Raw genomic sequence first — 26,218 nt, 5'->3', positions numbered from 1 at the left:
TTCTTCAAAATTTCTGATTAGCCATTAATTATTTCCTCTTTTCCTCTTTTACTTTTATTTCCCTTCGGACAAAAATGCGACTCTTTCTGATTACTCTTTGTTTTCTTTTTTCTTTTTTCTTTCTTTACTACATCTGTTGTTCTTCCCAATCCTTTGTGAGAATTCTAGGGAAACACTCTCTCTCTCTCTCTCTCTCTCTCTCTCTCTCTCTCTCTCTCTCTCTCTCTCTCTCTCTCTCTCTCTCTCTCTCTCTCTCTCTCATATTTTTCTTTTATATTCATGGTTCTTTGTTTTGTTCACTCGCCTTCTCCTCCTTCTCCTCCTCCTCCTCCTCTTCCTCCATTTCTTTTCATTTCTCTTATTCTTACCCTCTGCTTCTTCGTATCTCCCTCTCTTTCTATCTTCCTAGTAACCTTCTTCCTCTTCCCCTCACACTTGCAATCCTCTCTCCACCTTTCCATCTCCCTCACAGACCTCAACCTTCTCTTCCCATCTCCCTGGCAACCTTTCTTTCTCTCTTCTTCCCTTTACCAGCACAACTCTCACCCTTGCCTTCCCCTCAGCCTTACAACCAATCTTCCTCCTCTTCCCATCTCCCTCACACTCCTCTCTTCCCTCTTCCCATCTTCATATTCATCCCCTTTCTCTTCCCATCTCTCTCACAATACTCCCTTTCCTCTTCCCATCTCTTTCTCAATCATATCATTCCTTTTCCCATTTCCCTTATAATCTCCCCTTTTCTCTTCCTATCTTCACAATCTCCTCCCTTATTTTCTCATCTCCCAAACTTCAAAAACCACTTGCCACCAAAAATTATCCTTTTTAAAAGCCACATTATAAACTATTATGTGTTTTTTTTTTGTCAAAGTAAATTATTCAAAGTGCTTTTATTTTTCCTTCAAGTAAGTTTTGCCTCTTTACTTTCATCCCCCCTTTCCTTCCTTGCAGCTTTTTATTCTCCCTTTTTTTCCTCTCTATTCCTCTGATGACTGACACAAAGGGAGCGTTTTTCCCTTGTTCGCCTGACCCCTTTGGAACACCGCCCCCCCTCTCCTTACCTCCTTTTCGTGCATCTCGCAAGAAATGCCCTACTCCCCCTCTCTACACCTTTTTTGCTTCCACACTTTCCCTTCTCTTTCCCTTTTTTAATTCATTTTTTTTTTCAGATTTTGAGAGGATTATTTTTTTCCTTTGTTCTTGGTCCTTTTCTTGTCATCTTCAGCTTTTCAGTCACATTATTTTATTTTTTCATATTCACCTATTTTTTTGTTCTTTTGTAGTTTTTAAATAACTTTGTAGCCGAGGAAAGACAGTGCCGAGTCAGTAGTGAGGTTTAAAACATATATTTCTTTTCCACATAGTTCTCCAAAGAATGCACTGGCTATAAAACCGCAGAGAAGATTAGACAGATTAGTGACAGGGATGACAGGTGGAAAACAAAGGGAAGTATGCTTTATACAGGGACTGCCACGTGTAGGCCTGGTGTCTTCTTGCAGTATCCCTTGTTTTCTTAAATTTTTTATATTCAAAATTAACTTTCGTTTCTCCGTTTTTTTAGTGAGTTTCCAGGCAGTTATAGAGTGGTTGAGAAAAGGAGAGCATAGCAATGAAAAGTGACTTTTTTCTTTTTTTATTTGAGCTAGGATATTTATTGCTCTCGTCTTCACAGCTACGACCAGCGTGACCGTCTGGAAACACAAAGACGACGACCTGAACAGTGGACGTAGGAAAATGCAAGTTACTTAAAATGTGACTAAATTAAGAGCGACACTAAAGAAACTAAGTATTTAAAGCAACATTGACTTAACATCACCACCACTACTGTCACCATAAGTCATCACCACCACCACCATCACCATTACCACTCTCCTCGCCACTGATCATCACCACCATCAAAGGAACTTAAAAATACAGAAAACCAACCTAACATAATCTTACGCACAGACACACGAACAGAACAGAGAAGCAAGCATGAATGAGGGAAGATGAATAACGAGAGAGAGAGAGAGAGAGAGAGAGAGAGAGAGAGAGAGAGAGAGAGAGAGAGAGAGAGAGAGAGAGAGAGAGAGAGAGAGAGAGAGTAGGTGGGGGAGAAGAAAAGAAGAACGCCTCATCATGTTGTTTGCATTGCTCTGTCCTCCTCACCCCCTGTCATGTTCCCTTCGTTTACCTTGCACTACGGCGACGGGAGCGAGACACGGGACGGGGAGAAGAGGGCGGGAGAGGGACAGGAGAGGGCGGGAGAGGGTCAGGGAGAGAGGGTGGGAGGCGACAAGGCACTAGAGGACTGGCTTCCCCACGCATCAAAGAGCCAGGAGTAGCTTGTGAGGCAGCAAGCAACAATGGCCTGGCTCCCTCCCTGCCCCGCCTGCCTGAGGGGGCGAGCGAGGGGAGGAAGAGCACGAGCTGGAGCTGGAGCAGGAGAGCAACCATCTTCACCCTCTCATCACATTCGAAAGACCGACAACCCTTCCGTCCTTCAACTTCGATCCTACATCACACACCTTTCTCAGCTCCTCCTCCTCCTCTTCTTCTCCTCCTTACCTCCCAGCAGTTCTTCCTTCTTCCCCCTTCTTGACCTGCCCGGCGCGGCTCAGGGCAAGCTGACCCCTCACTATAAAATGCAAAAGAATCACTCTCCTCAAGATTGCTCGCTCTTGTTGCCGTGTGTGTCTTAGCCCCGCCACCACCCACCGCCCACCGCAGGGACCGCCCAACCGCCCACCGTCCACTCACCCGCCTAGGCCAGCCACCCACAGACGCGCAGTCCATCTCATCCTCCCTTGGGTCATTCTCCTCATTCTCCTCCTGCGTTATATTCGTGTTCGCTTCGTCTTACTGATGTTCTGTCTGGATTTAACGTCTAGAATTCACATGGGGTCTTTGAGCTTAACATACATTAACTAAGGATGGTATGAAATTAGTGTATTTTATTAGATTTTTACTAGACATAATAGGTAGGTAGCCTGATAGACAAATAGATGGATAGGTAGATACATATATGGACGAACGAGTCACATGAAAAAATTTTGACCACATAAAGGTAGAAATTAAAATATATAAAAAGTACAAAACTTCAATAAACAAATAAATTAAATGCATAACGCAAGGGTGTTAATTAAGAAGGAAGACGTGAAACTCCGTAAAATCGCGTGATCTCAGTTCAAGTGACCATATTAAGAAGGTCACCGAATTGAGAAGTTAAAGTTGAGAGCGTTTTCTTCAACTGCACGTGCAGACATGAAAAGACTGATTGATGATAAATTTAAATTCTAGTCACGTTTGTCTTTAAGAGAATCTAGAAAAGAGAAAAACTAACTGTATGTCATTTAGTAAAAGTGAAACAAGAAAATATGCAACGATAACACAGAAAAGGAGGAAACGAAATTAAAACGTACAGAAAAAAACTGGAACGAAGCATGTGAAAAATAAATAAGCAGGTTGAAATAAATAACACCAATAAACAAGATGTACTAAGATAAGAAAGCAGAGGAGGAAACAGAGAAAAATAAAACTGAGAAGGAAACGTACAAAAAATAAATAGGAAAGATAAATGAACTAAGCAGTGAAGTCGAGATGAAGCAGAAAATAAAAAACAAGAAAAAAAAAAAGGAAAACAAAGACAATTTAATCGGAGACGTGTAGCACCACCACCACCCACCACCACAAAAAAGCCAGCACACCTGAGCAAAATGGCCGGCCAGGTAATATCAAAAAGCAAACAACGAGCGAGAAGAGATGAAATAAAAGATGCAACTTGAGATATGAAGAGAGAAAAAATAAAAATGATCCACAACACCTGCACCGCCACTCGTAAAGGAAGGATGCAACAAGGAGTAAGACAAACAACATTACGTTTAACTAGCGCGAGATGTTTATTAGAAATGTTTATTAGGAGACGTAAAGATGAGAGGGACGGACGGTTCAGAGAGAGAGAGAGAGAGAGAGAGAGAGAGAGAGAGAGAGAGAGAGAGAGAGAGAGAGAGAGAGAGAGAGAGAGAGAGAGAGAGAGAATGGAAGACGGAGGGAGTGCAGGAGATTATAGATGGATAGATAGATATATAGATAGATAGAGATAACTAAATAGATAAACAAACATATATAAATTGATAGATAGGAAGAGCACACACACACACACACACACACACACACACACACGAATATGACGAATATGAGAGAAAATGCTTATGATAAACGTAAAGAAAATGAAGAAAATGAGAAGACTTCAACCCACGACCAAGAAACAGAAGAGAAAGGCGAACATTACGAAGATGCGCGATACGGAAAGCTGAAAAATAACGACAGATAAAGACAAAACGATAAAAAAAAAATAATGATGAAAGGGACAAGAGACAAAACCTTAAAAGCCGCACCGCCGTTCCAAGACAGAGGAGGAGGAAGAGGAAGAGGAGGAAGAGGAAGAAGACTCACCATCATCTATCACGGAGATGAAGCGATTGGAGAGAGGGCGAGAGAGGAGGAGAGAGGAGAGACTGGAAGGGAGGGAAGAGAGTTGAGGAGAGAGTGAGAAAGAGAGAGGAGGAGGAGAGAGTATGTGAAGAGGAAGTTTGGGGTGGAGTGATGGGAGTGAGTGAGGGGAGACTACGGAAGATGAGGGGAGAGGGGCATGAGGAAGGGAAATATGAAGGGATACAGTGAGGGGAATAAAGGGGAGAAGTACTTACTAATATTGCCTGTTTATTTGTACCTAAGAACCGTTTATTCTGTATTTTTGTATGTTTGTCTGTCTGTCTGTTCGTCTGATTATCTGTCTGAACATAAAAGCCTGTTAATTTGTTTCTCTCGGCCTATTTGTCGGTTTATCTGTCTGAGTCTGATGAAAACTGTCACTATCTGTTTTTGTGCTCGTCTCTCTCTCTCTCTCTCTCTCTCTCTCTCTCTCTCTCTCTCTCTCTCTCTCTCTCTCTCTCTCTCTGCTTATTTGTCTATTTGTTAATTCAGATTTAAAAAGTTGTCTGTTTCTGTCACTGTATTTGTTATTTGTCTGGTTGTTTAAACCTATCTGTTCCTGTCTGTTTATATACCAATCTAAAAACCAAGACTCTAGGCAAAAAAATATTTAAAAAGGAAATAAAAACAAAATCTCTAATTGTTTTAATATCTATTTGTCCTTGTTTATATCTATCTGTTAAAGTTGTTTATATATCAATCTGAAAACCAAGAATCTAGACAAAAAAAATAAATAGATAAATCTGTAGGTTACAAACTAAATATTTCATTCTAATTCTAACGAACCAATTCATCTTTAAGTTCCTCTTCCCCTTCCCTCTTACTCCACCCTCTTGACTTTTCCTATGAGGTCATGGGGCCACACAAGGTCACACCACTGGTCAGGACATGTGGGAAGGGGTCAGGTCACACGCTCTCTAGTGACCCAGTAAATGAAGGTCACAGGGAAAGGGGAGATGGGTGGTGGAAAAGATGGGAAGGGGAGATGGCAGGATGAGAAGATAACAGTGAAAAGGGAAGGGAAAACAAAAATTGTATAATTGGACACTCACTCACTCACTCACTCACTCACTCACTCACTCACTCACTCACTCACTCACTCACTCACTCACTCACTCACTCACTCACTCACTCACTCACTCACTCACTCACTCACTCACTCACTCACTCACTCACTCACTCACTCACTCACTCACTCACTCACTCACTCACTCACTCACTCACTCACTCACTCACTCACTCACTCACTCACTCACTCACTCACTCACTCACTCACTCACTCACTCACTCACTCACTCTCTCTCTCTCTCTCTCTCTCTCTCTCTCTCTCTCTCTCTCTCTCTCTCTCTCTCTCTCTCTCTCTCTCTCTCTCTCTCTCTCTCTCTCTCTCTCTCTCTCTCTCTCTCTCTCTCTCTCTCTCTCTCTCACTGCCTTTAAGGAGAATAATCTTCCTTCCTGGAGTCATAAAAGATTTATTACTAAGATCCTGCAATCGTCACGGTTTCCAGAGAGCAAGAGAGAGAGAGAGAGAGAGAGAGAGAGAGAGAGAGAGAGAGAGAGAGAGAGAGAGAGAGAGAGAGAGAGGTGAGATAGCGTCATGAAAACTTAATAAAAATTTCACAAGGTCATTTCTCTAGCAATTCACGATCTCCTTCTGCCAATCTTGGGTTTTCCTCGAATTCTTCATTCCTTCACTGGTGGCATTTCTCCTCCTTACTGCTCTTCTTTTTTCCCTTGGTCTTGTTCTTTTTCGTTTTTGTTTTTGTTTTTTTTTCGTTTCTCTTCCTCTTCTTTTATATCTACTCCTTTGTCTTTTTCTTGTATAGCACTCTGTTTTCTTTCTTTATATTTATTTTTCCTCCCTTATAGTCTCCCTCACCAAGTTTCCTCACCTCAGAATTCTCCTCTTCCTTTTCCTCCTCCTCCTCCTCCTCCTCCTTATTCTTCCCCTCCTTGCCATAGAAAATACAGTATCGGAAGGGTAAACTGAAGCATAATGTTTTTGTTCTTGGATAAATAAACACTTCATTCATATTCAATTAGATCATCAGAGTTATTTTTGTGTGTTATTCTAGTTTTTTTTTTCTTAATCCAGTTCTTTTTTCTCTTACGTATCTTTATTTTTCCTTTGTCCATTTTCTGTCTATACAATCACTTATTTCTCCTTGTCGTCCTATTGGTCCTCCTTCGTTCCTTCGTTCCTTCCTTCCTTCCTTCTCCTCCTCCATTTATTTCCCTCCATCCATCACCTCTTTTTCTTCTATCTTTATGCTTTTCTTATCCACTTTCTTCAACATTTACTGGTAATACTTCCTTCTCCTCCTCCTCGTCCTCCTCCTCATTTTTGTTTTATTCGTTTTGTTTTTCTTATTTTTTTTTGTTCTTGTTCTTCCAATTCTTTTTTACTACTACTTCATCCTCCTCCTCCTCCTTCTCCTTCCCTATTTCTTCTCGATTAAGTTTTCTTGTTCTTTTTGTTCTTGTTATTCTTTCATTTATTTATCTTCTGTTACTCATAATTCGTATTCTTGGTCCTCCTCCTCCTCCTCCTCCTCCTCCTCTTTCCCCTCCTCTCTCCGGAAACTAGCAAGGTTCTAGATAAAAAAAAAAAAAGGAAAAGAAAGAAAATTTGCTATATTATCACCAGCCATTACTAATATCCGCCGTTATATTCCTTCTCTCAATTCCTAACTTTTTTTTTCACTTACGTTTTTTTTTTTATTATTTTGTTTCTTTTTCGAGGTTGATTTGTGATACGGCAGGTGAGCGGAAAGGTAGAGGGGGAGGGGGGTAAACGAGGGCCCTGATTGGCTGGGATTGGTTTCACTTCGATGAGGGGAAACGAGGGGACACAATGACGAGGGGAAATTGTGTGTGTGGCGAGGGAAGGGAAGGGGAGAGAGGGGTGAGGGGTGAAGGGGGACTACGTGTACGGGGTGGTGGTGGTGGGAGTATTCAAGGTAAGTGAGGGGAAGTGGTGAGGGGATGGAGGGGAGGTGAAGGAGGGACGAAAAGGAAGGAGGAGAGGGCATGTTGTTGTTGTTTTTGTTGTTGTTGTTGTTACTGGTGGTGGTGGTGGGGTGGTGGTGGTGGTGTAATTGTTGTTATTATTGTTGTTGCTTCTGTAATTGTTATTGTTGCTGTTGTTGCTCTTTTTTTATATATTTTTTATTGGTTTTGTCATTCTTGTTCCTGTTATTGTTATTCTTGATCTTGTTATTCTTGTCCGTATTATTCTGGTTCTTCCTTTTCTTCCTGTTGTTGTTGTTGTTGTTGTTGTTGTTGTTGTTGTTGTTGTTGTTGTTGTTGTTGTCGTTATTCTTTCTTTTTCTCTCCTCCTCGTCTAACAGTCTGTTTCACTTATTCATTTGCTTATATTTTTAGCTTCTTTTTCTTTCCTTTCGTTTCTGAGTATCTTGTATCTCACATTTACAAAATAACAACTTTTCTCCTATTCCTCCTGCTCCTCCTCCTCCTCCTCCTCCTCCTCCTCCTCCTCCTCCTCCTCCTCCTCCTGTCCCTCCTCCCCTTCCTTCCCCCTTCCTCTCTCAGCAGTTGTTAGCATTACTACTAAAAATAAGTCGAGGTTACACGCGCAGAACCTTCCCTTGAGAAATAAATCTTGCTTAGGTGGAGACGAGACGCCCCGAGACGCCCTCTGGACACGGAGGAGGAGGAGGGGGAGCTACAAAGGTTTTCCGCCGCAGGGGAGGGAGGTGTTTGGACATTCATACGAGGAGGAGGAGGGGGAGGAGGAAGGAAGGACGTGGGTAGGAGGACTAGTTCAAGAAGAGGATGTTTTGCTACAACCCTATCTCCTCCTCCTCCTCCTCCTCCTCCTCCTCCTCTTCCAGGTAGCATGAGGTCAAACTGAAGACCTTATCTCAGTGTGAACAACGCAGGACCATTATCAAAGACCATGAGGCGGGAAGAGGGGAGAGGAGGGAGGGAGAGGTGAACGAGAAGAGGATGGGAGAGGGGAAGGAATGGGAGAGGAGAACGAGAAGAGAAAGGGACAAGAGAAATTCTGAAGGAAAGGTGAGGGAAAAACAGAAAAAAAAGATGCAGTGTTAGAGAGAGAGAGAGAGAGAGAGAGAGAGAGAGAGAGAGAGAGAGAGAGAGAGAGAGAGAGAGAGAGAGAGAGAGAGAGGAAATGAGGAAAAGTGAGAAAAGTTGTTTGTGTTTTGCCGCGAGGAGAGCAGAACGCTTCAATATTTTTCCCTTCCCGTCAGTGTGTCGTCAATTTATTATTATTATTGCCCTTTTCCCCCTCATTCGTCTTCATTCTTCATCTATGGTTATTCTTTCATTCCTTTTTTCTTTCATCTTTGTGATTTATCTTCCTTTCCTCTTTGTCTCACTTTCATTCTTTTAACTTCCTGTGCCACTGTTTTCTCATCAAGTTTCTTCTTTGCTCTCTTCCTTCCTCCATTCCTTCCTCACACTATTCATTATCTTCTTTTTTTTTTTCTCGACTCTTTTTCATCTCCTCGTCCTTCCCGTCGTCTCCTCTTCTCTTATTTTTCTTGTTAAGTTCCGTCATCAATTTGTTTTCCTCCTTCCTTCATTTATCTCGAGCGTTAAATCTTTGCTTTTCTCATGTTGCCTTTTCATTTTTGTCTTGTACTCATATTTCATTTTCATTTTTGTATTTCTTTGTTATCAGTAAGCCACGTATTTTTTTTTTTTTGCATTGCTGTTATCTATGATTCCCATTTTTTTTTATTTCCATTCTCGTATTTTCGTTAACAATAATTTATATCTATTTTTTTATTTATCTTCGTCTTCCCATTCCTTTTTCACCAACTCTCAAATTTTCATTATTTATCAATTTCCTTACTCATTTTTTGAGGGAATACTTCCAATTATCTCACTTTCATCATTATCATTTCGTATTCCACTCAACCTTCTAACAACAATTTCCTTCTCATTATAATCTTTCTTTCCATTGTAATTTTCGCAGGATTTAACATTTTAATTTCCCTAATTAAACGTTTCTGTTTTTCATTTACGTTACCTTCACTTGCCAACAGAAACTTTAAGTCATGTTAAATCTTTCTATTGACTCAAAACACTGCACGTCAAAGGCTTTCTTTTCTCTTATTTTCTCTTCACTACGCTCCCCTTGGACACGCTGCTACCGTGACACTCTTTACCTGTGTCACGATCCCTGGAAAGTCATTTAGCCGGAACAGGTAAGAGTGAATTCCTTTTCCTTTACAATCCTTTTACAATTCTCGTGAACTATATAGCTTTCTGTTTCACTACGATACTTTATTGCAGTTTATATTTTTCCTCTTCAGTCCCTTTGAAAAATTACATTGAGGTGTTTTTCTCTCAAACATTATTATTTATACGTTTTGGTTTTACATTATTTTTATAGTTAGCATTTTTCAGTAATTTTTGTGATTTTTCTCAATGATATTATTCGTGATTTTATTAGTTTTCGTTTCTTTATTCATGCTGTTTATTCAAATCATGTACATAAATTGAGCACAGATTATAAAGACGCGCGCGTGCACACACACACACACACACACACACACACACACACCATAACCCTCCTCCCACAACCCTCCCACACATATTCCCTTTTCCACCCCCTCAAAAAAAAACCCACCCTTTTCTTAAGCCACGAAAAGAAGCAATTTGGTTATTTATTTACCATTTTTATGCCATATTTTCAAACCAGTGCTCTATATAACCTCCCTTTTCCCTCCTACCTGCCTGCCTTCCTTTCCTCACTCCCTTCCCTTCTCCTCCCCTTCCCTTCCCCTCATGGCCTTTACGCCCCTCATTACTGATGTGAGAGACGAACATTCATCACCATTACAACAGCGGGACATCCATCACGGTGAAATACGGTCTAGTTTTCATGGTCCGCAAGACTCAAGGGGCATTTCAGAGCACTCCTGGAGAAGACCTTGTAGCGTGGCGTGGCGTGGCGCGGTAGGCATGGCAAGGTAACGTCGACCAGGTAGGGTATTGGGTGTTTTTGGGAGCGTTTCACTTGGTCTGGTAAGGAGAGTTCGTGGGTGAGGGTGTGTGTGGAGGGGAAGGGGGAAAAAGGTATGGGGGATGGGGACGGAATGGGAGAAATGGAGGGAGTTTGGTTAATTTCGCTTTGTTTGGTAAGGATTTTATTTTTTTTACGAGAGAGAGAGAGAGAGAGAGAGAGAGAGAGAGAGAGAGAGAGAGAGAGAGAGAGAGAGAGAGAGAGAGAGAGAGAGAGATTAGGGCTTTAAGGGCGTTGCAACAGAAAAGTTATTACAGTGTCGAGAGAGAGAGAGAGAGAGAGAGAGAGAGAGAGAGAGAGAGAGAGAGAGAGAGAGAGAGAGAGAGAGAGAGAGAGAGAGAGAGAGAGAGAGAGAGAAATTATGAAGATGCAAGTAATCAATGTCAATTAAATACAAGAAAAAAAAAACAGGAAAAAGAGAAGGAAAAAATGGGAGAATGGGAGAGAAATGTGAGCAAGGCATCGATTATCAACCCTTTCACTGCGATATCCAACAACTCACGCCTCTAAAAGCAAGGTATGGAATATTTATAAGCGTCTACAAGAAAGAGGGGGATGAAAAGGAATAGATTTTTTCTTTTTCCTTTTTTTCAGATATTGCAGTTTCTAGCTTGTATCGTATTTGTATCGTGGCTGTAAAATTCGAAGAAACGTCTCGGATTAGTTAAGCATTAAGGGGAGACGCCTCAAATTGCAGTGAAATTATTAAAATACACCAATGAATTAATTTGCCTATTCGCTTACTCATAAACTAAAGATACCCACTTTTTACACATCAAATTACAGTATGAATGCACATCAATCTACCTTTATCACGAGATGTATATTTCTTGTACATTTACTCTCCATAATCACTGTTTGTATCATCACTAAGATCACTTACACACACACACACACACACACACACACACACACACACACACACACACACACACACACACACACACACACACACACACACACACAGAGGCAAGCACAAAAAGGCCCCCCAGTCAATATATACAGTCAGAGTTGTTTATAAGTCCTGGTTCTGAATTTATTACAGGAATTGCTCTTTGCCAACGGAACGGTGAGGCATTCCTGTTTATCTCGAAGGAATTATGGCTCTGAGGGGAAGATGCTGCCGGGGAGAGAGGGAGAGGGGAGAGGGAGGGAGACGAAGACGGAGGGAGAGGGAGAGATTGTAGCAGAGACAAGGAGGGAGATAGAGGAAGATCGCAAGAGGAGAGGAGGCAAGGAGGGAAATAGGAACAAATCGAAGAGGAAGAGGATGAGATAAAAAAAAAGAAGATAGGAAAGACAAGCTAAGGAAAGGAAGATGCTGCCAAAGAGAGAAGGAGAGGAATAAAGGGAGGGAGAGAGATAAAGGAAAATCGTAAGAGGAAAGGAGAGACAGAAGCAAGAGGAACAAATTAAAGAGGAAGAGGATAACACATAAAAGGTAAGGAGAAGAAGGTAAGGAAAAAAGAGAGAGGTAGAAGAGAAAAGAAACGGAGGAAAAGAGACACAAAGATAAGCGAATCACATAAAAAAAAGGAAGGATATGAAATAGGGAACGTGGAAAAAAAATGAAGATGAAAAAAAAATGGAGAAATAGAAATATCAACGAAAAGAGACACAGAAGCAAGAAAAAAACTGTCTAAAAATTAAGGATAAGTAAGGCAAAGAAAGGAAAGATGGAGAAAAGAAAAGGAAAATAGAAAAAAAATAGATTAAAGGAGGCATGTAAGTTAAGAGAAACATACCAAAAAAAGGAAAGGTATAGAACAGGCAACGTGAGAAAAAGGGAAGGAGAAAAGGAGAATGAAAAGAAACAAAAAACAAACGAAAGAAGGCAAAGAGACAAGCGAAAAAAAAGATCAATAAAGGAAAGATGTATAGATCAGGCAACGTAAAGAAAAACGGAGGGAGAAACCGATAAAAGAAGACATAGAACCAAGAGGAAAAGACCAAAAAAGGAAACATGTACAGAACAGGCAAGGAAGAAATAAGCAAGATTGATCCATATAAGCAAAGAGGTAAGGCAAAATTTTCATAAAGCTTATACTTCTCAACTTTCGTAGCAATAAATAAGAAAAAAAGAGGGACAAGACCCATACTTTAGGGTGATGAAGAGGCAAGTAAGACCTATTTTGCCGCCGATTAATGGGGAAAGTAATGGCGGGCTGAGAACACGGGCTGGCGGGCTAATGGGGGGGCCTTAAGGAATCAGAGGACAACCAGTTTTATGTTGCTTTAAGTCACAGAAATTCAGATGAAGGAGACATTTTAACGGGAAGGTAAAGAAGGGGAGAGGGGGAGAGAGGGAGAGGGGAGAGGCAGGGGGTAAGAGAGGGTGAGTGGGGGTTAATAGAAGTAGTACCTTCAATCTTCGTCTCACAGAGAAGGTAAATTTCCAAGTATCGGGGAATTATGGAGAATTGAAGAGGCAAGGTGTGTGTGTGTGTGTGTGTGTGTGTGTGTGTGTGTGTGTGTGTGTGTGTGTGTGTGTGTGTGTGTGTGTGTGTGTGTGTGTGTGTTAGGAATCACTATCCAAAAGGAAGAAGAAATGAAAGAGAGAGAGAGAGAGAGAGAGAGAGAGAGAGAGAGAGAGAGAGAGAGAGAGAGAGAGAGAGAGAGAGAGAGAGAGAGAGAGAGAGAGAGAGAGAGAGAGAGAGAGAGATCGAAACAAATAAAACAAATAAAGAAATGAATAAATAAAAAAGAGATACAAAAATTAAAAAAAACAAAGAAAATAAAAAGAAACTAAATAAAAAAAAGAAAAAGAAACAAAGAAGGTAGTACATAGGTAAATAAATCAATAAACTAACAAACAAACAAAAACAAACAAACAAACAAAACAAAAAACAGTCAACTCACTGAGAGAACAAGAGAAATCGTAAAGGGAGAAGTCGAATGAGAAAGACACAAAAAACGAGGCAAAATCTTAGCACGAGAATAAAAAAATAAAAAAACAAGAGAGAGAGAGAACAAAAAAGAGAGAGAGAGAGAGCCGGGGGGTGGAGGAGCTTAGTTAATCCCAGTGATCAGGAGTGAGTGGGACGAGTGGGACGCCTGAGAGGGGTTGGTAATTCCTCAGTAACGCGACACAAATGAGTGGCCGCGGTGGGCAGGGCGCGAAGCTGCTCTCACATCAATATGCTAATTCACACACCCGCTCACAGCTCCCCCCGCGATGATAAAACGCCAGCTCCGGATGATGATGGCACATAAACGTATTTATTGCCTCGTGATTACAGATGTGACTGCTTCCTCCACCACCTTTATGCCTCCTCCTACTCTTCTTCCTCCTCCTCCTCCTCCTCCTCCTCCTCCTCCTCGACCTGCTCCTCCTACTACTCAAACTCTTGTTCCGATTCTTGCTCTTGTTCCTGTTCTAGTCGTTGTTGTCCTCCTCCTCCTCCTCCTCCTCCTCCTCCTGCCCCTCCTCCTGCCCCTCCTCCTCCTCTTCCCTTGACTTCTAATTCTAATTCTAATTTTATTCCTCTTCCTCCTTTTATTCGTTAGATTCAACAATTTTCTTTACTATTGCTTTTATTTTTGTTTCCTCTACAAATGCTGCTACTACTACTACTACTACTACTACTACAACTACTACTACTACTGTTTATGAGTGGTATAAGGGGTGGATTAATTAGGAGGAAGAGGAAGGAAGGAAAGAGTAAGGACTGCTGACAAAAAAAATAATGAATGAGAAAGAAAAGTGAAGTGAATGAATGAATGAATGAAAGAATGAAGGAAGGCAAAAATAAAGGTAAGGAATGAAGATCTAGAATAGAGAATAATAGAATACATAAATTAGAACAAAGAGGAAACCAAAAGAATAATTAACAAGGAAGGAGAGAGAGAGAGAGAGAGAGAGAGAGAGAGAGAGAGAGAGAGAGAGAGAGAGAGAGAGAGAGAGAGAGAGAGAGAGAGAGAGAGAGAGAGAGAAATAAAAAAAAAACTGGACTAGCTTTCTTGAGAGTCCTGTTCTGTAGAATTTAATAATGTAGACGAGACTCCTTTAGTTTGTGGAGGAGGAGGAGGAGGAGGAGGAGGAGGAGGAGGAGGAGGAGGAGGAGGAGGAGGAGGAGGATGGGGAGGAGGAATAGAAAAGAAGGTGGAGCGGAAGGAAAATATGAAGAAGATGAGTAGAAAGAGAAATAGAAGGATAATAAAGAATAGGAAATAAAAGTAGGAAGAGAAAGAGGAGAAGGACAATAGGAAGAGGAGGAGGAAGAGGAGGAGGAAGTGGAGAAGGAAGGACAAGATGAAAAAACAAATACGTAGAAAGAGAAACAGGAGGAGGAGGAAATGACAACAGAGAAATATAAGGAAGAGGGCAAAGAAGAGGAGAAGGAATAGGAAGAGGAAGAAGAAAAAGGAGAAGAAAAGAGAAGAGGTGACCACGGCATGTATTATAGCGACAAAAAACCTTATTTCTACTTATTCCTGCGTGGTAATTTTCATGGAATTTCCTACTTTGCGGCTAAAATAAAATAATGGGCGTCAATTTGAGGGCGCCTGATTTGTCTTGTCCAGGTAGGCGAGGTGCTTGTGTGCGAGTATGCGTGTGCGCGGCGGCGGGCGGTGATTACTCAGGTAGCACAGGTAAGACAGGATTCACTGATGCAAAGCGATGCAGGTGAGAGACGTAGCTAGAGTTTTATTTTTCTCCGCTCTTAATATTTATCAGGAGGCGAAGAATGGGATAATTTAGTGTGCGTGGCAGCGGCGGGAGGATAAGACGGGAGGTGAGGGAGGAACTGAGTGAAAACCCGCTCCTATTATTGTGTTTATCTATGAGAGGGTGTAACATGTGCATCTCCTGCTCGTGGTTTAAGGAGGTGCATCTTGATTGACTGAAAGAACGTCTCTCTCTCTCTCTCTCTCTCTCTCTCTCTCTCTCTCTCTCTCTCTCTCTCTCTCTCTCTCTCTCTCTCTCTCTCTCTCTCTCTCTCTCTCTCTCTCTCTCTCTCTCTCTCTCTCTCTCTCTCTCTCTCTCTCTCTCTTCCCGGTGGGTCTTTGTCTGCGACGCGTCTCTCTCCCTGTCTCCCTCTCTCTCTCTCTCTCTATGTCTGGTCTTTGAAGCTGCTCTCTTTAATCTCCATCGGTCCGCGCCTCGAATAATGCTTCTTACTTAATGTTACGAAATCAATTAAAGCTGATGGCTGTGACGGGTGGCCGGCCTGTCTGACCTGATAGTGTTCACATTTTCCCTTCAGGGGACTGGTAGCTGTTGACTCCCTGCCCGATTAGCGTGACCTTGGCTTATACTGTGGCCTCTTTGTGTCTACTGTGCTGTGTTATAAGGGGGTGTATTTTGAAGGGGGTTTTATATAGTGATTCTGCTTGATTTGTGTGATCTTGGTTAGTATAATGTAGCTTCTTTGTGTCTCAGGATGATTCAGTGTGTCTAGAATGGTTATTTTAGGTTATATAGGAGAATCTGTGTCCAAATTAATGTGACTGTGACCTCTTTGTGTTTTAGGGTAAGTGTGTCCAGAATGGTTAGGTTAGGTTAGGTTAGGTTAAGTAAGGTTCGCTTAGAATATAGTATCTAGATATAGGTTATGTATCTAGATTAATGTGACCTTGGTTAGTGTATTGTGGCTTCTGTGTCTTAGGGTAGCTCAGTGTATCTAGAATGGTTTTGGTTAGGTTAGGTTAGGTTAGGTTATAGAAGAATCTGTATCCAGTTAAATGCGACTTCGGTTGTTATACTGTGGCCTCTTTGTGTCTCAGGCTTAGGTGTGTCTGAAACGGTTATAAGAAAATGTGAAGCCGTTTTTATATAGTCTGACTAACTGGTTAACATGACTCTGGCTGGTGTGCTGTGGCCTCTGTGTCTGCTGTGCTGCTTTAGTGTGACCAAGAGGGTTATGTAAGGCTTAATATATAGTGATCTTATGGTACAGTGCCTAATTAATGAGAGCTTGGTTAGTATACCTTAACCTTGGTCTATTGTGCAGAACGCAAGTGTGTCTGGAGCAGTTATAAGAGGCCTGCTGCAAATCATAGCTATTATTGCAGTTGTGAGAGTTAATTACGGTGATATACAAGTGATTAATGCATTGATCTTGGAGTGTTTACTGTGACTTCTCTGTGCCTTGTGCCGGTGGTTTAAACAGTGAGTCTTGAGGGCCAAAGGAGGTTTTTTTTTTTTTTTTTTTGTATTAGGAAGAGCAGCCAAGGGGAGAAGGGGGTAAAAAGAAAAGAAAGAAAAGTTTGCTCTTAATGTCGTTTCCAAGAAATCTCGTGGGAAGAACCGAGAGAAGGATCAGTTTTATTTTCTGAGGCGTCTTGATGTTCCTCTTTTAAACTGTAGCCTGTAGCCATTTGTAGAGTTAAGAGGTAATTGCAATGATATCCAGGCAATCATAATAGTTACTGTGATCTCTGAGACTTTTAAGGTGCAGAGGAATTGAATTTTAAGATAACAACAGACAGCAATTAGTGTGATCTGCCACCACTTTATAATTACCTAAAGCTATGATGACCCAGGGAACTGTAATAATTATAATGATTAAGGTCACTTGTGGGAATATTTTTTAAGCACTGTGGGACTCCTTAAGACGTGTGGGACTTAATGAATTGTAAGAAATCAGAAAAATAGAAGTTACTTAAGGGTGCTCTTAACCCTTTGACTGATATTTGGCACATTTTTCCTTAATCACTAACCACTAAGACATATTTCTTTGTTCTTCACCCACCATCAAACATTGTACAGGACAAATTCTAAATCTATTATTTCCACGCCGTTCTTTTTTGTAAATATTCAAAGATTTCGTACATTTTTTTTTTAGCGCTGTGAATTGTTGCACACCACAGAGAAAGGGTTAAACTAAGAACATTATTTACAGTACAGGTGATTAATATGATCTAGTAGCAATCACCATGACCTTCAGATATTCAAGTTAAACACGACTTGAAAAGGCTCACGAGAGAGACAAAACAAGTAGTGACTTATACTACATCACTATTGAAAGTTACCTTCAGAACATCTATGAGGAAAGCTATGGATGCAGTACGTAGAAAAGAGTGAAGGAATGGTAGGAATGCGCAGAGGAAAGAGACCAAGGATAAGGTGGGAGGAATGCACTGAAGAAGACACGAGTAACTAAGGAATAAGCGAAAGAATGACACGACATATAGTTAGAAACAAAAAAAAAAAAACTTATTAAAAACAGCGATCCCGATAGAGATTTAAATTGAGAAGAAGACAAGGAAGAATGAAATGGAAAAGGAAAAGGAGAAGGAAGAGAAGGAGAAGAAAAAACAAAAACAGAAGCAGAAGCAGAACAAAAAGACCAAGAACAACAAGAACAAGGAGTGACCTGGTTATCTGAAGGACCTGATGCAGCCTGGCGTGACCCGAGCCGCGGCGGGGGACGTGAGCATCCGCACCTGGTCATTAGAATAAGACAAGAGCCGTAAATTAATGATAAGAGACAAACAGAGACAAACGATCAAGATAATTAACATGGCTGCAGGAGCGATGATGATTATGATAATGATGATGACGACAACAACGGTGCTGCTGCTGCTGCTGCTGCTACTACTACTACTACTACTACTACTACTACTACCACTAGTACTGTCACTGTCACTGCTACTACCACAACAACAGCAATAACAACAACAACACCACTAGTATTATTTATATTACTACTACTACTGCTACTACAACTACTACTTCTACTACTACTACTACTACAACTACTACTACCACCACCACTACCACTACTACTACTATTACTACTATTGATGTCACTACTACAACTACTATTGCAACTACAATGATAATTAGTAGTAGTGGCAGTAATAACAGTAGCAGTAGTGGTAATATTAGTGGTAATAGTAGTAGTAGTAGTAGTAGTAGTAGTGGTGGTGGTGGTAGTGGAGCTGGTGGTGGTGTTATTACTATTATTAGTATAATAATAATAATAATAATAATAATAATAATAATAATAATAGTAATAAAAATAATAATAATAATAATAATAATAACTACAGCAACAACAACAATTCTAGTAACAAGGGTGTATGGCGAGCAGGTAAGGTTCAGTAAGGAATAACGCAACAAAAGCAAATCACGCAACGAGTTAAAGGGGAGGGACAGGTGGAGGAGGAGATGAAGATAATTAATAATGACTGGACAAACAGATACTGTCATTAATGTACGATAAATTACAACAATATCGAAAATCATTGATAAGGACTGCCATAAATTTTGATTAAGAGAGAGAGAGAGAGAGAGAGAGAGAGAGAGAGAGAGAGAGAGAGAGAGAGAGAGAGAGAGAGAGAGAGAGAGAGAGAGAGAGAGAATTTTAAAGAGCACAAACTAAGCACACTTTGACATAAACACACACACATGCACACCCACGCACACACATACATACGATGCATACGTACAGACAGACATACATACAGCAAAGCACACACATATGTATACAATTCTTTATTCAAAAATAGAGATAAACCGGGAGCTTTCATCAAACAAATAAAAAAATGAATTCTGTTTCACAAAGAGGCGAAAGAGATCCATAGACAAATAACTCTACAGCGAATAGAAATATGGATAGCAATACTGTAACTTACTTTGAGATAAAATAATAAGTAGAAAAGTGTTTATATATATATCAAGTAAATCTACATGCATTTTCACGGCTAAAAAAAATAATAACTCCAGAAAATTATAGTTTTTTGAGGAAATATAGAAGAGGAAGTTAAAATAATGTCGAAAATAAGGTTATGGTGGAAAAGATGTAGAGATGAGGTGGAAAGAGAGTCACAATGAAGTTACAATGAGGTATAAATGATGTAAAGCTACGATGAGGTGGATTAAGGTAAAAAAAAAAATGGATATGAGGAGGAGGAGGAGGAGGTTACAATAGCGTGGAGATGAGATTACAATAAAATGATGATGTGGAGATCAGGTTGCAGATAAAGTTATAATCAACTAACAATGATGTGGAAGGGAGGTGGAGCTGAGGAGTGGAGCGTGGGAACAAGATACCTGGCGCCCTTCAATCCCCTATCACTCCTCCATTCCCCAACCATCCCTCATTACGCACCATCACCACCATAACCCAACAAAAATAAATCTTTTGTGGTGAGAGCTGTGAGGTGGATGGTCGTAGTGTGGAATGGGTGAGGTGATGACTGTTACAACCCTCCTCCCCTCCCTCCCTCCCTCCCTCCATCCCTCCCCCCTTTCTCCATCCTTCCCTCTTTCCTTCTCTATATCTAACCTTTTTTTTTCCTTTCTCTCTCATTTTCCTTATATCGTTCCCTCCCTCTCTGTCTACATACATCCTTTCTATCCTCCTCTATTCGTCCTCCCCTCCTTTCTCCGTCTCTTCTCCTGTCCTCCCTCCCTTCTGATGTTCTCTCTCTCTCTTCTACCCTTCTTTTCTTACTCTCTCCTTACTTTTTTCCCTTCCTTTCTACGTCTTTCCTTACTTTCCTCCTTTATTCGTCCTTCCCTCCTCCTTCCTTTCCATGTTCTTTCCTACCATTCTCTCTTCATCCTTCCCTCCTTTCTCAGTCTCTCCTGTCTCTCCTCCACTACCTCCCTCTCTCCCTCCCTCCCTCTCAGCACTAAATTAAGACCTGTTTTGCGCCTCAGTTACGACCTTCAGGATTCTCTCGAGGACGACTCTGCAAATATAACCCACACGAGAACGACCTGGAAGAAGAAAAACGACCAGAGTGAGAGGACGAGGACTAAGAGAACGGGTAGTGTAAGGATGACTATTGCAAGGACGACCCTGGAAGTAACACGTGAATAACTGACTTCGAGGACGACTTGGGAGTGGGTAATGGGTAGAAGGATGACCCTGTGACGACTTGTACGACTTTTTACGAGGGTGAGATTCACGAGTGCTCGGGAACGACGTGACTTGAAGGAGTAGGTGATTTTTTTCTTGTCCCTATTTGGCGCTGATTTGCTTTCCGCCCCAGAGAGAGAGAGAGAGAGAGAGAGAGAGAGAGAGAGAGAGAGAGAGAGAGAGAGAGAGAGAGAGAGATTGGATTTATCTAGTTATTACTTTTCTATACCAGTCTGTTTGTCTCATACCTCTCCCTCTTCCCTTTACACTCTCTCTCTCTCTCTCTCTCTCTCTCTCTCTCTCTCTCTCTCTCTCTCTCTCTCTCTCTCTCTCTCTCTCTCTCTCTCTCTCTCTCTAGCTCTGGAGACACCAACGTGCTGACCTGCAATTAAACACGACAATAACAAGCACACACACACACGCACACAAACCATTGCCAAAAGTGAACCCTCATAAATAACTGCAATAAATAACACCCAAATATGACACGATAGAAAAAAAAAAGTAGTAATTACGGTACATTAGTCTTAGGTCTCCACAGGTGTGCCCGCTGCGCCCCCAGGTGAGGTGAAGGACAGACGTGCCCAGGTACACACACACACAAGGGAAGGAAGGGTTGGTTACCTGTGTGTGTGTCCCCACCTCACCTGTGTTTGTTTTTGTCATTGTTTTATAAGAGAAGGTATTTATCAAGTCATCTTAGAAATTATGTTAGCTTGTTTTATAAATATATTCTACTATGAATTTCTTTTCTTGATGTAGAATGCTGATTTTTTTCCCTTTTTCTATCTTTTATTGTTTTTACTTGGTTAGGATTATAAATAGGTAGGAAAAGAAGAAAAAACGAAAGAAATATAAAAGTTCCACGGCGGTTGGAGAGAGAGAGAGAGAGAGAGAGAGAGAGAGAGAGAGAGAGAGAGAGAGAGAGAGAGAGAGAGAGAGAGAGAGAGAGAGTGCTGTGTTAATCATGCGTATGTATATATATATAGTAGGATGAGCTCGCTTTTGTATATATTTTCTTCTTTACATTTAAGTATAAGCTTTTCAAATAACAGCATAAAAAAACGTGTGTTGTTTTAAGCCTGATGTAATTTTTTTGTTTAAATAAAAAAAAAAAAAAAAAAGAGAGAGAGAGAGAGAGAGAGAGAGAGAGAGAGAGAGAGAGAGAGAGAGAGAGAGAGAGAGAGAGAGAGAGAGAGAGAGAGAGAGAACCTGATACTGATACATCTATTGGCCACTTTTGTACATTACATAGAAACAATAAACAATAGTGATAGTTAAGCCAAGGTGCATTGAGCCGAAACTCTATTACGGACCTGTCAGTTATAGCGGTCTAGAATCTAGATGGACATGTGCTGTGGCCCATCCACCATCATAAATAACACAAGCATCAACACTAGATAAAACAATAACAAATTAATGATGGGAATAAGAACAACAATAACAACGATAATAATAATAATAATAATAATAATAATAATAATAATAATAATAATAATAATAATAATAATAATAATAATAATAATAATAACTACATAAATAATTAAATAAATAAATATGATAATATAATAAATAAAATAATAAGAGAAATTTCTATTTTTTTATTGTTTTACTTGGTTAGGATTCCAAATAAGCAGGAAAAAGAAGAAAAAGAAAAGAGAGAGAGAGAGAGAGAGAGAGAGAGAGAGAGAGAGAGAGAGAGAGAGAGAGAGAGAGAGAGAGAGAGAGAGAATGCAAAAACCAGTAGGCTCGTAAGTGGCAATGCCAGTATAAAAAAATCATACTTCCGTCCATCTATCATCCCTATCCATAGATTCATCTAAACTTTTAAAACAAACAACTTGATTACTGAGTCTGTTTCAGAGAGAGAGAGAGAGAGAGAGAGAGAGAGAGAGAGAGAGAGAGAGAGAGAGAGGGAAGTGCAGAGACGGATGGAGACAAATGGTGTGACAGTTTAAAATCGTAATAATACAGATAATGGCTGTTTCCTCCCTCGCTGTCAGGACCGCTGATAAAACAATGACAGTAGACAGTCAGCAATTGGGAGACAGAAAATCTATAGACACACAATGGATTATTTTTTAGATGCGCTGATTTATCAAGAGTATTAATAGAGAACCACTTAAATGTCTTGCCTCCTCCTCCTCCTCCTCCTCCTCCTCCTCCTCCTCCTCCTCCTCCTTCTCTTTCTCATTTAGGTACGAATGAGGAGATTAGCATGGAGGTGAAGGAGAGAAACATAAAAACAAAACAAATAAAAGCCAAAAAAAAAAAAAGATGAAAAAGGCACGAAGACAAACAGGAAGGGAGCGATAGGAAGAGAAAAGGGAGAGGAATGCATACGAAGAAGGGAAGGAGTAACGAATGAAGGAGGGATAGGAATTGAGAAAGAACGAGGAGGAACATGGAATAAGACCCATAGAAGGAGGCACGCGTGACGACAGAAAGACAGATAGATAAATTGATAGATAAAGAGGAAGAGAGGGAAGAAGAGTAACATAATGGATAGAGGAATGGAGGAGGACAAAACAAATTAAGAGGGAAGGGAAAGAGAGATGGAGAGGCAGGGAAGGAAAAAGGAAGAGGGGAGGAAGGCGTGGAGGGAAAGACGATAAATAGAATAATGTTAGCTTAAGAGGGGCGTAAAGACACTCAAAATATGGAGCGATAAATACTGGAGATAATTAAGAGAAGTGGGAGGGACAGACAACAGTAGATATGAGAGAGAGAGAGAGAGAGAGAGAGAGAGAGAGAGAGAGAGAGAGAGAGAGAGAGAGAGAGAGAGAGAGAGAGAGAGAATTATATATTAAATACACATATTTCTAAAGGACTTCGAGGTATTAAGCAAGAAAAAAGAAAAAAATAATGAAATAAAAGCAAGGAAGGAATGAAAGTGAAGGAAAGAAGGAAGAAATGAAGGAAGGAGAGAGAGAGAGAGAGAGAGAGAGAGAGAGAGAGAGAGAGAGAGAGAGAGAGAGAGAGAGAGAGAGATTAAAGAAAAGAAGATGAAAGACGAAGAAATGGAAAAAAAAGATAAAAAAAAGTGATTGAAAGGAAAATCTTCATCTTTCCGTTTCCTTTTCACTTCCTTTAAAAGACTTCATCAAATTACTTCTTTCTAATCTCACCCTTTACACCTTTTGCACCTGTGTCACCTTACTTCACCTTATTTTCTACCTTCTTTCGCTATATATATCCTATTAGTCTCTCTCTCTCTCTCTCTCTCTCTCTCTCTCTCTCTCTCTCTCTCTCTCTCTCTCTCTCTCTCTCTCTCTCTGGTTCCGTATCCCATCTATGCTTTCAGGCTAAGAAACACCTCCACCTCCTCCACCTTTACTGAAATTACCTTAGTCTACCTTGACCAGCGTAAGTGGTGGTGGTGGTGGTGGTGAGTCTTGCCTCCTTGACCTCAGTAGAACAATGTCACGATGTTTATTATTACGAGAGAGAGAGAGAGAGAGAGAGAGAGAGAGAGAGAGAGAGAGAGAGAGAGAGAGAGAGAGAGAGAGAGAGAGAGAGAGTTTAAGTATTCAAAAATTACCACATAACATAACATATGAGGAATAAGTGAACCATAAAGTGAACAGGTAATCATGATGAGTGAGAATGGTGAATATTAATGATCAATTAGAAAATAGACATTAAAATAAAAGAAATAAGAACAAATATCAAGTAAATATGTAGACCACAGGGAATAACTAATGTGTAGAAGTAGAGGACGAAGAAGAAAGTCGATAAAGGAAGGGAAAATGGAAGATGAGGAGAACAGAGATAGAGCAAGGTAGGAGCGCAAGATAGAGCAGTTTGTCCTTAAAGCGACCGAGCAGAGGAGAAAGAAAACGGGTAAAAACACGTGAAATTCAGCCATTTGATCGCCCGGATTATGAAAATTAACCCAAATTTAAGCCACACCCAAGCATACCGGGTAAGATATAAGAACGAGAGGTTTTAAAATAATCAAGAACATCACGTGAACTTATACCAAGAAAATAATCTCGTAAATAAATGCGTGAAGATTAGTTATGCACCCAATATCAGTGATCGTGGTAGCAATGGTGGTGGTTATGATACTACGAGTCATAATAAAAATAAAAGACAGGATACAAGTTATATAAAAACATGTGGGAATAATATATAATCACGAAAGAATATGGAAAAACAGTGTATGATGGTAGTGGTGGTAGTGATATTAGTGGTGGTGATATTGCGCGTCAGTAGTGACACAAAGAAAGCTGAAGGCTATAGAAAATGTGAAAAGAATATATCATCACCATGAAAAAAAAATAAAACGGGAACATGACAGTGAAATAGCAACAATGACAGCGGTAGTAATAATGATAGTAGTTGTGACATTACGAATCACACTAACAATAAAAAAAAAAAAAAAGATAAAAATGATAAAAAAAAAGTGAAAATCATAGTGGCAATGAAAAACAGGAGTGATAAAAACATAAAAAGAACACATTATCATCACGAAAGAAACTGGAAAACAAAAACAAAAGCAACGTAATACAATGCAATAACGCGTGGCAGGTGAGTGAAGTGGTGTCAGCAGCGGCGGTGAGTATAGTGTGAGAGTGGTGAGTGACACGGTAATTCAGGAGCAGCAGAGGATGGCGAGGCGTTCGTGGGAGAGATGGATGCATAATGTAAGGAACCTGATGGCGCGGGAAGATACGTAAGAGTGGCAGGCGTGAAGATGTGATAGTGGCGTGAGGATAATAGGACTGAGTTTGCGGGGCGCCGGGGAGGGCTGGCGGGACGGGCAAAGCTGCTAAAGTCTCTGGTTTATATTCAGTTAAAAAGTGGAGAGATATAGAGCAGAAACTGGAGGTTAAGTTATTTGGGATTTTTAGATAGATTAGTGGTTTGTTGGTGTTAAAGTTAGTGATGTAGTGGTGGTATTTGTAAGGTTAATTTTGGAGTTTATGTAGAGTGAAAATGAAGAGAAAATGTAAAAATTGGAGGTTAAGTTATTAGGAATTTTTAGATAGATTAGTGGTTTGTTAGTGGTAAGCTTAGTGATGTAATGTTAGTATCTGTAAGGTTGATTTTGCAGTTTATGTGGACTACAAATGAAGGGAAAATGGTAAAAATTAAAAGTTATAAACAAATTTTAGATATATTAGCAGTGGTTGGTGTTAAAGCAAGTGATGTAGTGGTGATATCTGTAAAAAGTGTGTAGTTTATGGGCAGTAACATTTGAAGAGAGAAAAAGAGCAAAAATTAAAATTAAAAAGTGAAGAGAAAATAAAAAAAATGTATTTTAAATTATTAGGAAATTTTGGATATATTGGCAAAGTAAGAAAAGTATTACCAAAATTTGTGAAGTTAAGTTTGTAGTTTATGAATAATAAAAACCGAAGAGAAAAATGGTAAAAATAGGTGGTTAAGTTATTAGCAAGTTTTTTTGTTAGTGATGCAGTGGCGGTATTTGTAAAGTTTAGTTAGTGGTTCAGGTTCAGAAGAGTTAAAAAGTGAAGAGAAACTGGTAAAAAAAATAAAAAATATGAGGGTTAATTTATGAGGAAATTGTAGATATACTGAAGCTTGTTGGTGTTAAAGTAAGAAACGTAGTAGTGGTATTTGTAAAGTTAATTTTGTAGTTTATATAGAGTTAAAAAGTGAGGATAAGCTGATAAAAAAAATGAGGGTTAAGAATTATTAGCAAATATTAGATAGATTGAAGCTACTTGGGGTTAAAGTAAGGGACGTTGTAAAAATAATTTTAAGGTTTGTAGTTTGTGGAGAGCAAAAAGTAAAGAGAAAATGGCAAAAAGTTGGGAGATATATGCAAATTTTCAATAGATTATAAGCAGGCTGGTGTTAAAGTTGATAATGAGCTACTTGGTAATGTCTGTAAAGCTGGCTTTTTATAAGATAGAAAAATAATCGCAAAATTGTAAAAATAAATCAA

The 26,218-nt window shown here is 40.1% G+C and overlaps 1 long non-coding RNA gene across 2 annotated transcripts in view; it reads right to left on the bottom strand.

The window, feature by feature from the left end:
- LOC135112942 (uncharacterized) overlaps positions 1-26,218 on the bottom strand; it is a 237,930-nt gene that overhangs the window by 120,927 nt on the left and 90,785 nt on the right. For both annotated transcript variants that reach the window (XR_010274630.1, XR_010274629.1), the window contains exon 3: positions 17,806-17,875. This is a non-coding gene — a long non-coding RNA (uncharacterized LOC135112942). The remainder of the gene's footprint in view (positions 1-17,805; positions 17,876-26,218) is intronic.

The sequence above is a fragment of the Scylla paramamosain genome, chromosome 24 (assembly GCF_035594125.1).
Source record: "Scylla paramamosain isolate STU-SP2022 chromosome 24, ASM3559412v1, whole genome shotgun sequence".
NCBI classification, from domain to species: Eukaryota; Metazoa; Arthropoda; class Malacostraca; order Decapoda; family Portunidae; genus Scylla; species Scylla paramamosain.
This window is presented reverse-complemented; position numbering and strand designations above follow the sequence as displayed.